The sequence below is a fragment of the Bombina bombina genome, chromosome 3 (assembly GCF_027579735.1).
Source record: "Bombina bombina isolate aBomBom1 chromosome 3, aBomBom1.pri, whole genome shotgun sequence".
Taxonomy (NCBI): domain Eukaryota; kingdom Metazoa; phylum Chordata; class Amphibia; order Anura; family Bombinatoridae; genus Bombina; species Bombina bombina.
The window spans coordinates 737,878,083-737,892,353 of NC_069501.1; positions in this window are offsets into that span (position 1 = coordinate 737,878,083).

Below are 14,271 nucleotides of genomic sequence, written 5' to 3' on the forward strand. Positions count from 1 at the left end.
CCCTCGACCCAATCTTCTCCGCAGGCAACCACATCTCAGTCAACCACATAACCGAACTCCACTGGACTGACCATCACTGTATACACTTCTCCTTCAACAAACCCACCACGCACCTCCGGCATCCCCACCCACCCCGCAGAAACTGGAACAACATCACCCAAGAACAACTGCACTCCACCCTGATCAAGTCCCCCCAGTGACCTCCACTGATGCCAACTCCTCTGCCCGCCACCTACATCGCTGGATCACAGACTGAGCAAATACCCTCGCCCCCCTCAAGAAACCGTCCTGCCGCAAGTCCACCAACAAGGCCAGCTGGTTCACTCCCACCCTCCAGGACTCCAAATGCCACTGCAGACGATTAGAGAGAATATGTAGATCTAGCAAGTCCCCCTCGGACAAATCCACCTACAAAGAAGCCGTCACCACCCACCACCACCTCATCAAAACCACAAAGAAAACCGCTATCCTAGACAGAATCCACACCAAAACCCACAACAGCAAAGAGCTGTTCACAGTCATCAAGGAATTCTCCAAACCCAACTGTGATACTAATGACATCCCACCCTCCCAGGACCTCTGCAACAGCATCGCTACTTACTTCCACGCAAGATCATCTACATCTATGACAGCCTTGAGCTCCAGAACTTACCACTCACCGCCGACCCACCCACCACCACCTCACCCAAACCCACCAACCGCCACCTTCTACGCACTACCTGGAGCCCCCTCACCACGGAGGATACACTCAGAATCATGAAATCTATCCACTCCGGAGCACCCTCAGACCCATGCCCGCACCACATATTCAACAAAGCGGGTATTACTATCGCCCACGAACTCTGCCTCACCATAAACTGCTCCATCAAAACTGGCACCTTCCCAGAAGACTGGAACTATGCAGAGCTTAAACCCCTGCTGAAGAAACCCACAGCTGACCCCATAGATCCTAAAAACTACCGCCCCATCTCTCTTCTCCCCTTTCCAGCCAAAGTAATCGAGAAGGCCATCAACGCACAACTTGTTGACCACATCGAGACCAACCACATCTTGGACCCCTCCCAATCTGGTTTCAGGAGCAATCACAGCACCGAGACCACCCTCCTCACTGCCACAGATGACATCCGCACCCTGCTCGACCAAGGAGAGACTGCTGCACTCATTCTTCTAGACCTCTCAGCTGCATTCGACACTGTAGCCCACAGCACCCTCCTGACGCGCCTACATGATGCTGGCATCCGCAATAAGGCCCTGGAATGGATCACCTCCTTCCTCAGCGGCAGAACCCAGAAAGTCAGACTCCCACCCTTCTCCTCCAATCCCACAGCAATCAGCTGCGGCGTACCCCAAGGCTCTTCTCTTAGCCCCACCCTCTTCAACATCTACATGGCCCCCCCTCACCGCCATCGTCCGACAACACAACCTCAACATTGTCTCCTATGCCGATGATACCCAGTTAATCATCACACTCAACCGAGACCCCGCCACTGCCAAGAAAAATGTCCATGAAGCAATCGCCACCTGGATGAACAACAACCGTCTCAAACTCAACACTGACAAGACTGAAATCCTCCTCCTCGGACCCACCAAATCTGCATGGGATGACTCCTGGTGGCCCACAGCCCTCGGACACCCTCCAACTCCAACACACCACGCACGAAATCTAGGCGTCATCCTCGACTCATCACTTTCCATGGACCGCCAAGTCAACGCCGTCTCTTCAACTTGTTTTCACATACTCCACCTACTGCGAAAAATCTTCAAGTGGATCCCCACTGAAACTAGAAAATCTGTCACCCACGCCCTCATCAGTAGTCGACTGGACTACGGCAATGCACTCTACGCCGGGTCCACCATCAAGCTCCAGAAATGACTCCAACGCATCCAGAACACCTCGGCCAGACTCATCCTCGATATCCCTCGCCAAAAACACATCACCGAACACCTAAGGAACCTACACTGGCTCCCCGTCAACAAGAGAATCACCTTCAAGCTCCTAACCCATGCATTCAAGGCCCTCCACAACATTGGTCCTGAATACATCAACCACCGTGTCAATTTCTACACCCCCTCCAGACAACTCTGCTCTGCCGACCAAGCACTCGCAGTCATCCCCCGCATCAAGAAAAAAACAGCTGGAGGAAAATTCTTCTCCTATATGGCAGCAAGGTCATAGAACTCCCTCCCGCTGCACCTCAGACAATCCACCTCCCTTACAAGCTTCAGGAAAGACCTCAAGACCTGGCTCTTCGACTGAATCATCTTCCCTTAGCCCCCCTCTCCCCACCCTCATAGTGCCTTGAGACCCTCACGGGTGATTAGTTTGCGCTTTACAAGTACCCAATAGATAGATAGATAGATAGATTACTGATGGACACACTATCTGCATGTAAAAGTTTATCATGGCAACTAAAACAAATGACATTAGGAGATATAATCTCCACAATTTTACAACAAATTCACTTAGCTTTGGTAGAACCGATGTCAGGCAGCAAAGTTCCAACAGATACTTCTGAGGCAGGATCAGATTGAGACATCTTGCAGAATGTAAAAGAAGAAACAACATATAAAACAAAATTATCAATTTCCTTATATGACAGTTTCAGGAATGGGAAAAAAGGCAAATAGCATAGCCCTCTGACATAGAAAAAGGCAAGAGGCAAACAGCAATGGGGCAAATAAATAATGAAAAAAGTTTGGCCCTAAGTATGACGCACAACGTAACTTAAATTTTTTGGGGCGCCAACCATGTCCGGAAATGACACACTCACGTCACTAACGACACAACCCTGTGTGAAACCTCTGCGTCAATTACGACGCCGGAAATGACGAACTTGCGTCAACGGACATGCCTTTTGCGCCAAGAATGACGCAATAAAGTGTAGCATTTGGCGCACCCGCGAGCCTAAGTCAGCCCGCAATTTGAAACAAAGTAGTCAATTGAAAAAAGACTAAACCCCCAGGTAAGAAAAAAATATTTCTTAATATTAACTTTCCCCAAATATGAAACTGACAATCTGCAAAAGGAAATAGATGAACCTGACTCATGGCAAATATAAGTACAATACATATATTTAGAAATTTATATAAATGCATAAAGTGCCAAACCATAGCTGAGGTGTCTTAAGTAATAAAAACATACTTACCCAAAGACACCCATCTACATATAGCAAATAGCCAAACCAGTACTGAAACAGTTATTAATAGAGGTAATGGTATATGAGAGTATATCGTCGATCTGAAAAGGGAGGTAGGAGATGAATCTCTACGACCGATAACAGAGAACCTATGAAAAAGACCCCTGTTAGGAAAATCATTGCATCCAATAGGTGATACTCTCCACGTCCCTCTGACATTCGCTGTACTCTGAGAGGAATCAGGCTTCAAAATGCTGAGAAGCGCATGTCAACGTAGAAATCTTAGCACAAACTTATTTCACCACCTCCATAGGAGGCAAAGTTTGTAAAACTGAATTGTGGGTGTGGTGAGGGGTGTACTTATAGGCATTTTGAGGTTTGGGAAACTTTGCCCCTCCTGGTAGGATTGTATATCCCATACGTCACTAGCTCATGGGCTCTTGCCAATTACATGAAAGAAATATGTTTTATGTCATTGGTCTTATTTAGATATTTAGGTATAATTAGTAACATTCAATATATTTGAATGTCTCATACTATATAACATAGCTTTATATATGTCAGGGTGACTGAGACAAGAAGTGCAAAAATAATCACACCTTTATTAATAACAAAAATAATAAAAAAAATCCATAAGTTAAATAACAAGCCAGGAGTCAAAACCAGAGCTGGTAGTCAGACGAGCCGAGTCAGGAGCCAAAGCGAGTAGTCAGACGAGCTGGAATCAGGAACAAGGAGAACAGAAAAGTCAGGAACAAGCCAGGGATCAGGAACCAGAAGAGACGTCAGACTAGCCAGGTAATACACAGGAACTCACAAACAGGTCTGAGACAACGCAAGGGCAAAGCATACTGAACAGAGGCCCTTTTAAATAATAAGTGATATCACAATGTTGAGACTGCAACCTGTCTCACACGTATGATGATGTACAACAGTCTGACCATAAGAGGGCGTGCAGGAAATGAGCAGCATCACAGACTCTGAACCAGATTCAGCAGTGAGTAAAATGACTGCCAGCAGCACATGGCAAACAAAGCAGGGAAAAAATACTCACAGTATATGTATCACGATCATGGTTTCTAAAAATATACAATATATTTTAATTCTTATTGTGTCATTTAGTATGTCTTATTTTAGTTATATACATATTCCATTCATATACTGATGTTCTTGTCTTTTAAACTGAAAAGTTGTTATAGTCATTCATACTGTATCGTTAAACGCAGTTCAGTAGATGTATCCATCTGCATTCCATACGTAATAGAGTTTTCTCTATATCACCGCCTCTTATTCCCAAATTGGCTTGTTGAAGTACTGCAAATTTTAAATTAGAATAATTCCCATTGTGTTTGTGTAAGAAGTGTTTGGCTACATTCGTGATAGTTTTGCCTTTTTCAGATTCCTTTTTGGCATTGTGGATGTTTCTGCAATGTTCAGAAACTCCTTTTCTGACCTGTCTGGCTGTCATGCCAACAGAAAAAAAGATTGCATGAACATTTAATTACATATATAACTCCTGTTGAAGAACAAGAGAAATATGTAGGTATCACATGGGTCCAATCATATTTGTCTTTGATTGATTTTACTTTCCATACTTTATTATAACAGTTGCATGTGCCACATGGGAACATTCCTTTAGTTGTAGGTTCTTTCTTAGATTTGTGGACGTAATGACTCTTAACCAATATGTCTCTTAAGGTTTTAGGTCTTCTATAATCAATTGACACTCTTGTGCCAATTTGGAAGGATAGGAGAGGGTAATTTTGTTATATATGCCAGTTTTTGTTAATTACCTCTGTAATTTTGTTCATTTGTGGGTTATAAGTGGTGATCAAACGTATGGTGTTATCCTCTTGTTTTGTTTTGTAACAGGGTTTCCCGTTCTGTTTTCAAAGCAAAAGTTTGTGCTCTTTTGTATTGATCTGTGCCATCTGTGTTTAAAGGCATATCTTTCCTTTCATCCTAATCTAGGGACAGTATATATATATTTCCTTAGAAGCAATGTATTCCTAAAGGTTGTGTGTTTCATGGAATATGTTTCTCTGCTTTCCAGAAACATTTCATGCTGAGTTCTACTTTCTAATTAAATTTGAGAATAAAGTGTCCTTAGTCGTGTGCAAGTGATGTGGAACAAGTTGTAACATTAATTTATCTTTTTTAGGATGAGTAAGTAAAAAACAAAAAAGTTGTCAAATTCTCAGAATTTCTGTGCACATAGAAAAAAAAAATGTTCTGCCTCATTGTACCCTGAAGATGTCCTCTTAAATATCTGCTAGTTTAGCCTGCAACATGTGCCTAATCATATGCTATTTTATTATCTTTGCAGCCACTCAAGGTTTATTGCTATTCCCAAATTGTACTGATTTTTGTAAAACACTTAAGCTGCGTTATAAATTTTATAAGCTATTATTATTATTATTGAATAGCCTTTTGTAACAGTTTATAAAAATATGGCTTCAAACTCAACATACATACAGAATGTAACCACCAAGTGGCATGCTTCAAATTATAGATATTTGCTTAAAAATACAGTTTAAATGTGTTCTTCAAAATTTATATTCTAGAATATCTTGCATTCCTGGAATTGAAAGAGTTTTCTCTTATGAATGTTCTATAATTTTATTTTCCATCTGTATAAATGTGATGCATATTAATTAAAACTTAATAAAACCAACAAACTATAAATCATTAAGATCACTTCGCTAAATGCGCAGATGTGACCAACCTGTTTTATATTTATTTTGCATGTGATGTGGTGCTGTGTGAAGTTTTCCATTACAATGTCTTCTGTAGCAGATTTCAATTCCAAAATCAAGAGTGGGAAAATGTTTGTTTTGTACCTAAAGATAATGATAGAATGATTAGGACACAATCCTGATTGGATCATTTAGGGAAAAAATCTGTCAGCAACAGTCTATTGTTAGTACCTTTGCTATACAGTAGTGGTATCTATATGGATCAGGTGCAGAACTACCATTGGTGCAGTCGCGCCAGGGCCCAAGTGCTTGGGGGGGGGGGGGGGGGATAATAGCCAGTCTTTACTTAGGCATGTGCAGACTGTTAACAGTCATATCATAGGGTGCCTTTTATAAGTGCAGGTTTATCTTATTTATCTGTCTATCCTCAAAATTACTATACAGAGCAGCATTTACATTATTACTATTCCTTACTGAGTTACCTTGGGGGGGGGGGGGGCAGAAAATCTTTTGCACCAGGAGCCTCAGTTGAGTAGGTCCACTAATAATATGGATATCAACAGAAAGGTAAAGAGCAAATTGAGCAAGCAAAAGAATGTCACTTGCAATATATGACCATAGAAAGCCAACCTTTTTGAAGACTAGATGGCCCATTGTATTCCCATCATTATACTAGGCAAACAACAAGATTCATAAAGCAAATAGTAGGAGGAAAGATTTTTTTTTTCCAAATCTTTTTATTTTTCTCTAAACATTAAAAACACAGATAATGATACAGTTAAATTGGCCTTTGTACATCACAAATGAAGTCCAACAAACAAAATTATTATTTTTATGATACAATTCCAATCTCCCAGCTTAATTTCCTATATATATATGTATAACAGCAGGAAAAAAGGGAGGATTAATAATAATTACTGTATCTTATCTAAATCATCTGCTTTATTGTACCATATTTAAGGGTTTTCCAATCCTAATATTGGATATATCCCCTTCTTTAAAAAAAAAAATTCCTAAACTTCATCCTCCTCACCGGCAATAATCCATATACCTCTGATTTTGAGATCTATCATAATTCTAGAATTGGATAAAGACTCCAGAACTTGTTTCTGAAATCCCTTCTCTTGAGACAGAATACATTTTTCTCACTTATTCATAAAGCTAGCTATACGGGTATCAGCCAGTAAGAGTGCATCCATTTGTTCTATCATAATTTGACTGCGTAAATTATTGATCAAATTGCTCAAAGATAGGCCATTTCTAGACTTCTATTATTTTTAAAATCTCCTTTCTACCGGTCAGTTCTTCCTTTCCCTTAGCAAACTTGGCTAACCGATTTGGGGTGAGATATACCATATGAATTATTTTAATTTGAGAATCCTGAAAATAAGCTGCTAAAATAGATTTGGTAGCTCTTTGAATGCTCTTAGTCAATTCAATGTCTGAAAAATTAGTATTTAAAAGAGTATTCCATTTTTATATACAGTGAGTTAATATTGAAGCACTTTTTCTAATCATATTTTTATATAAAAAAGAAATGGAAAAATGACTTTCTCTGAATAGGAAGATGATCTTATCTAGAAAGTCCCAATGACAATTAAATCCATATTGATCAATTAAACCCGGATATTTTTTATTAATGTATTTTTTTTTAATTTTTTTTCACAGGTACATGAATCTATAAATACACTTTACATTATAATCTATCAAGAATAAATTTCAGCTAGTAAATTTCTTTGTACAATGACTATTACATTCAGTCACAACAAAAATTGTACTAATTTTTTATTATACTCTCGGAAAGACCCAAACATTCTCTCCTTCCCTTGTAAGAAAATCCTTGCCCGCCTTGCCAAACCTTTTTCACACTTCTGTAATCTCTCTATTTTATATAATTGTTGAACCTAATGAATCCCCTGTAGGGGTATACAATTTGCTTTTGTACATCTCTTTCTTGTATACAGATACATTTGTCCAATTCTTTTTAAAAAGTTGCACATCTGATTTCTGAGTACATTATATAATCACACTATTCTAAAATAAATTGGTTATAAAGGACTTTAATTAGTTCCAACACCTTAGGAGCATTTTTGTTTTCCATTTAAAAAAAAAAAAAAAAAAATGTATTAAAGGGTTAGAAATCTTTCCATTCTTCAAGAAATAAAAAGTACATAATCAGAAAGTTCAACTCATATTCTTATAAAAACACATAAATATCCTTAGAAACTAAGCTTGCATATTTATAAAATGTATATTTTAATTTCTGTATAAAACAGCTCCTGAGACCGCCCCAAATAGAGGGCTGGATTCACTGTTCTTGCATTGAAATCTATTAGCCAATCGCTTTTCAGCCCTGGTGCATATATTTGAATATAAATTAAGTGGTTTTCCATGCATATTCTTAATTCTGGGCATTCGCATGCGCAATGGAGGTGTAACTGACAGTACTCCATATTTGATTATCCAATTTAACGCATTCGGTGAGGGATTGATGATTCGGCAGGATGTGAGCTATGCACATGCGTTCTAAAACAGTTGCTAATGCGCATGCGGGACGCCATTACTCTTCTACCTAGGAAGAACTAAGCAATTTGTCTGCATGATTAGAAAAAAGATGGGTTTGGCAGAATCAATTATTTCAGCAGCAATTTACAGGTAAACAGTAAAGATTATCTAATACATGTTATTTGCTTATTTGATGAATTTGATATAATGTTTTTAAAAATGCAAAGCTTTTTTTAGGGTTTGCTATCCCTTTAACTATAGCATGGATCAGAAATAAATTTAGGATCCAATAGCATAAGCAAATAAAACAAAAAAAACGATGTTTGTGAAAATTAAAGGGACAGTCAACACCAGAATTTTTGTTGTTTAAAAAGATAGATAATCCCTTTATTACCCATTCCCCAGTTTTGCACAACCAACACAGTTATAATAATACACGTTTTACCTCTGTAATTACCTTGAATCTAAGCCTCTGCAGACTGCCCCCTTATTTCAGTTAATTTGACAGACTTGCATTTTAGCCAATCAGTGCTCACTCCTCGGTAAATTCATGTGCGTGAGCTCAATGTTATTAATGTGAAACACATTAACTAATGCCCTCTAGTGGTGAAAAACTGTCAAAATGCTTTCAGATTAGAGGAAACCTTCAAGGGCTAAGAAATTATCATATGAACCTCCTAGGTTTAGCTTTCAACTAAGAATACCAAGATAACAAAGCAAAATTTGTGATGAATGTAAATTGGAAAGTTGTTTAAAATTGCCCTATTTGAATCATGAAAGGTTTTTTTGGACTTGACTGTCCCTTTAACATTCCACCCCAACACTCTGCTTGTCCACCAAATTACTTACATAATTTAAAACATTCGTCCATCTGTGGCCAACACCATTTCCATCCAAATTTAGATTTTAAGCTTCAGACATAATTCCTATCTTCGAGATAAGCAAAAATATAATTTAGACCATGATCTTTCCATCTATTAAAAATTAACTAGTCTAGGCCCTTCAGAAAAAACAGGGAACCTATCACTGGCATATTATCTGAAATGGCATTTTTAACACCAACATTAATGCAGAAGTTCTCCATATTCTCATTACATTAAATATTGAATAATATTTTCTCAGTGCAAGTGGTATATTTCTAACACCAAATGAAGTATTGCTTTTATTGTGTATGGTTTTATTAGTTAATTATCCAGATCTGTGCAGGCATTATTATTATTATCATTATTATTATTGGTTATTTTTAACATTTATAGGGATCAAATAGGTAGAGGGTCCTGCCAAGAGTCGCACTGTTGTAGTCAGCTCTTATAAAGGTGATCTGCAAACAGTTGGGCTCTTAGATTTACATGCTACATGGCAGATAGTAATGGAGGTAAGGAACTGGTATTAGGAAAGGTTAGTGTGGGTTGTATGCATCACTGAACAGTAGAGTTTTTAGGGAGCGCTTGAAGCTTTCAAAACTAATGGGAAGAGTCTTGTGGAGTGAGGCTGAGAGTTCCGCAAGATGGGAGCCAGTCTGGAGAAGTCCTGTAAATGGGAATGTGAGGAAGTAAGAAGAGAGGAGGAGAGTAGAGGGTCGTGAGCAGAGCGAAGGGGATGGGAGGGAGAGAATCTGGAGACAAGGCCTAAGATATAGGGGGGAGCAGTGCATTTGAGGGCCTTGTATGTCAGAGTCAGAGTTTTGTGTTTAATCCTGGAGACAAGAGGAACCCAGTGAAGGGATTGGTAGAGAGGTACAGCAGATGAAGAGCGATGTGTAAGGAAGATGAGCCTGGCAGAGGCATTCATTATGGATTGTAAAAGAGCTAGGCGGCAGCTATGGAGACCAGAGAGGACGGAGTTGCAGCAGTCGAGGCGGGAAAGGGAAGAGAGTGGACTAAAATCTTAGTTGTGTCTTGTGTAAGGAAATGTCTAATTTTAGAGATGTTTTCAAGGTGGAAGCGGCAGGATTTAGCCAAGGACTGAATCTGAAGAGTGAAAGAAAGATCTGAGTCAAATGTGACCCCAAGACATCGGGCATGCAGGGTAGGGGTAATGATGGAGTTATCGACATTTATATAGAGATTGGGGGTGGAGAAGAAGGAGGGAAAATAAGGAGCTCAGTTTTGGAGAGATTCAGCTTAAGGTAGTGAGAGGACATCCAGGAAGAGATTTGAGAAAGACAGTTAGTGACATGGGTTAGCAAGGAATGAGATAGGTCTGATGCAGAGAGGTAGATTTGGGTGTCATCTGCATACAAATGATATTGAAACCCGTGGGACTTTATTAAGGAACCTAATGATGATGTGTAGATTGAGAAGAGAAGGGGACCTAGGACAGACCCTTGTGGTACCCCAACAGAAAGTGGTGACGGGCTGTATCACAAATGCCCAATGATTGGAGGGTTTGGAGCAAAAGACGGTGGTCAACAGTATCAAAGGCTTCAGACAGATCAAGGAGGATAAGCAGAGAGAAGTAGCCTTTGGATTTTGCTGTAAATAGGTCATTGGTAACCCTAACTATTGCTGTCTCTGTGGAGTAATGGGGGCGAAATCCAGATTGCAGTGGGTCAAGGAGGAAGTTTAATGTAAGGAACTGGGAAAGGCGTGCATATACCAGCTTTGATAGGATCAACTCAAAACCCACGCTGTAGCATATTTACGGAGACAAGTCCAATTATAATATTTGACATTAGGGGATGCCAATGCCCCATAACAGGTTAGTTGGCAGAGTTTTGATGTCAATATTCTTATTTTATTTATCCTCCAAAAAAATCTCTTAACATAACATTAAATATTTTGATGTCTTTTTCCATGATCACAATGATCAGATTTTGCAATTTATAAATAAGTTTTGGGAAATAAAATCATTTTTACTAAACTGAGTTTTCCTGTAAGAGTTAAAGGGACACTCAATTTAAAATAAACGTTTATGATTCAGGAAGAGCATACAGTTTTAAGACACTTTCCAATTTATTTCCATTATCAAATTTGAAACAATCTTGTTATACACACACGTTCTAGGGAACAAGATCCTTCTGAGCATGTGCACAAGCTCACAGGGTATATGTATACTAGTCTGTGATTGGCTGATTTCTGTCACATGATACAGGGGGCCAGAAAATGGAAGAAAAAATAAATTTGTCAGAAAAAAATCTACTGCTTATTTGAAATTCAGAGTACTTGTTATTGCATTGTCTTTTTATTACGTACTTATTGATTATTCAATTCTCTGCATTGAGTGGTCCTTTATATTGAGGCTTTTCCAATTTTTAAAAGAAACGTAATTTTTTGGGAAGAAAGATTTAAAATTAGCTGCTAAATAATGATATGCCTTAAAGGGACAGTCTACCATAGAATTGTTATTGTTTTAAAAGATAGATAATCCCTTTATTACCCATTCCCCAGTTTGCATAACCAACACAGTTATATTAATATACTTTTTACCTCTGTGATTACCTTGTATCTAGGAACCTTCTTCCTGCCCCCTGATCACATGACTGTGACTGTTTATTATCTATTGTCTTAAATTTAGCATTGTTTTGTGCTAAATCTTAAATAACCCCCTGTTCCTGAACACAGTGTTATCTATATGGCCCACGTGTACTTTCTGTCTCTGTGTTGAAAAGAGATTTAAAAAGCATGTGATAAGGAGGCGGAGCGTAGCCATGCAGGAACATGGCCGCATGTTAAGCTAGCTCCGTGACATGCCTTAGGTCACCGGCTTATATACCTATTTCTGAGTTGAGAGACACCGCTAAAATTGTACTGGACTGAAAGGTCAAACCACAAGAGCCCTTATCAGTAACGGATAATGCATTTTTGAATGGCTATAGGATATTACTGAAGTCAGCCGGAGCCGCCCCACGCTCCTGAAGGACACTGAACGACTAAGATTGGGACACAGGTCGCATGGTAGGCTGAATCCCATAGCGACTTAAATAGCCCTTACAGTGAAAAGGAAACCGGCAGAGATCATCTGGTTGAATTGGGTGACTGCACAAGAGACCGCCGCCATCGCGCCACTCCACGTGGTAAGTGATAAGACCGCAGCAGGCTACAAACCCTACATATTAATACAGTAACACACGTCCCTAACACTCTACAAACCGGACAGTGCCCGAGACCTTTCTTCCTCTAACACCCAGAAGCGTTACTGCCAGAACAACTAAACAAAATAACACGCAGTAAAAAACCTACAAACAGCAGGGCGAGAGGAGATTCCTAATCAAAAAGGTTGCAGCTCCTCTACGGACATCATAACATACAGGACAGAGGTGCTAGTACCCAGTGTATTTGTTATACACATACAACTCGTACTTTATTGTAGCAGTGGGGCTCAAAGGTGATACTCAAAAGCTGAAATTCACTTTCTATCTAAATGGCCTCCAGAAGAAACACCAAACCGGAAAAGAAACTAACCACTTCAGCCACCATGAACTCCTTTTTTTCAAAGCAAGATTCAGAGGGGCTAGACCTCACACAGACATTAAATAATAGTGACGCCTCACAACTAAACTCCAACCCAGACAATCGAAGTTCACATATAGACCAATTAAGTCAGATACAGTCCAATATCTCACTTCTCCCATCTAAATCGGACCTTGCTGAATTAAAATCTTTTATTAAAAATGAGATGTCCACACTGAGAAGGGATATCAATGAAATGGGGTCCAGACTGGAATATCTGGAAGACGGACAAGATACTTTAAATAATATGGTATCAGATGTAGACCACCAACTGACAAGACATGAAACAGTTATACAGGCACTGCAGTTAAAGGTGGAAGATTTGGACAATCGAAATAGAAGGAGCAACCTGAGGATCCGGGGAGTGCCAGAAGAAGCCACCAAGGAATCTCTGACCTCATATTTGCTGCAATTATTTGAATACATCATACCAAATCTCAAACTCTCAGAATCTTCAATGGAGAGGGCCCATCGGGCATTGAAACCAATACCAACCCCACCAAAACCTCCCAGGGATATCATCATAAAGTTTACCAACTACTCAGATAAAGAAGCTATTTGGAAACACGTTAGAACACAGCGAGAACTTAAATTCCAAACTTACAGTATCCAAATTTTCCAGGATATTAGCCCCACAACCATAGAAAAGAGAAAAGAAGTCCGCTTCATCACTCAAAGTCTACAAGAAAGAAAAGTGAGGTACAGATGGGGGTTTCCCTTTAGTCTTATTGTACAGAAAGAAGGCAGAACACATATCTATAAAGACTCCAATGACTTGGACACATTTTCTAGAGGTTTGAACATGGAGTTTCCACAACCCAACCTACAGGCTTCAACATCACGCAGAGAGGCTGCTCCTCTACCTCAAAGACCACAATGGTCTACTGTTCAATACAAGAAAAAAAAGGTTGAGCAGCCCACAGACACTATCTGAACTATCACCATGCTACCATATAGAGGCTTCAATTCTTTGTTTCCAGGCAGATGGAAACTCCATCAAGATACCTATGGACTGATAAGTATATTTAACGTTTTGTTTTAAGTTAACATGAATATGTCTATTGTTGGTTATACTGATAGTTAAATAGTTGTAATGTTCTGTTACATTTTGTTGACATCTATTGAAATAATGACCTTATGCTCCACAAGAAAACTCTGTTAGTGATTCCTGCATTCTTATTGGGGGGTAATGACAGAATCTGTATACAGATACATCAGGTATTAAGACGAATATAATACATGGCTATACGATAAACTAATATGTTTGATAAATCATTATGGCCCGCAACTTCTTAAAGCAATGATAGGCCATGGCTAGACACAGACCTTACCTTAAATAATGACCTAACCTAATGTCTAGTCTGTTGTTATGTTGACAAGATAACCGCTAATGAGAATGGTTGACCTATTAAATACCAATTAGGGGCACCTCACCCTACCTTGAAATATAGAAATTATGTCACCCACACTATTCAGACAAAG